At 30.7% G+C, this 1,119-nt stretch overlaps 1 protein-coding gene across 1 annotated transcript in view; it reads left to right on the top strand.

Annotated features, from left to right (window-relative positions):
• CNBD1 (cyclic nucleotide binding domain containing 1) overlaps window positions 1-1,119 on the top strand; it is a 62,475-nt gene that overhangs the window by 44,149 nt on the left and 17,207 nt on the right. The gene's annotated exons all lie outside the window — the stretch shown is intronic.

Genomic DNA, 1,119 nt, shown 5'->3' with positions numbered 1-1,119 from the left:
GTATTCTTTTTAATCAATTAGCCTATCTTAATGAATAGGAGATACTGAACATGTTTTCTTGTGTTTATTGGTCATTTATTACTTGTCTTCTTTTGTGAAATAGCTGTTCAATTTTTGACTAATTTTTCTTGCATTTATTTTCTTCTTTTTACTGAGTTGTAAGAAGCAGGAATGTAAAATAAGTTGTAAGATATATTGAATTGTAAGACTTAGGAAAAAACTAGAAGCACATTAAAAGATGCTTGACATCATTATTTATCAGAGAAATGCAAATTAAAACTACAACAAAGCACTTCTATAAGCATATTAGATTGGTTAAAATACACTTAATATATGACCCTGAAATTCCACTCTAGATATTTACTCAAGAGAAATAAAATAGATGCTTACAAAAAGACTTACATGAATCTTCATAAGCCAGAAACTGTAAGTAATCCAAATATCCATTGACAGTTGAATGGATAGAAAAATTGTGGTATATTCATTCATTGGAATGTCATGCCTCAATAAAAAGAATTTATGATACATACAAGAATATGGATGAATCTCAAAGCCTTAAGTTGGGCAAAAAGGTAAACCTCAGAACAGTGCATTCTGTATGATTCCAGTTTTATGAAGTTCTAGAATAGGCAAAACACTAATACATAGTGACAGAAAAGTTAGAACTAATCCATTTTGGCTGGTTAGGCAGTCTTCAATGTAATTCAATTTAATATGCAAACTTCATTGAATTTTGCTGTACTAGTCATATTCAGTGTAAAGATTTGTCATTTATATAAGTGGCATATCAATTCGTTAGTTATTGGCTTTTGACCCCAGGGTACTTAGTAAAGGCTTTCACCTGTTCTGAGTTCTGTCACTGTCCTACCCTGAGGGCTACATTCTTTTTTTTTTTTTTTTTTTTTATCTTACTGCTCAGCAGCTCATTCTTGTTTTAATACTGTTGGGCTCTCCCTGAAAAGATAATTTGGAGTTACAATTTTTTCTCCAGAACTATACATATTGAAACTACTGTCAGCTCCTTTCCACAAAATTCCTTATTTGGACTTAAATTGCTAGTTCCCTGAGTCAAACTCACTTTCCATTTTTCCTTTTTTTAATTTATACAAAAAAGTTAGG

This window comes from Balaenoptera borealis (assembly GCF_965194805.1).
Source record: "Balaenoptera borealis genome assembly, chromosome: 17".
NCBI lineage: Eukaryota > Metazoa > Chordata > Mammalia > Artiodactyla > Balaenopteridae > Balaenoptera > Balaenoptera borealis.
This window is presented reverse-complemented; position numbering and strand designations above follow the sequence as displayed.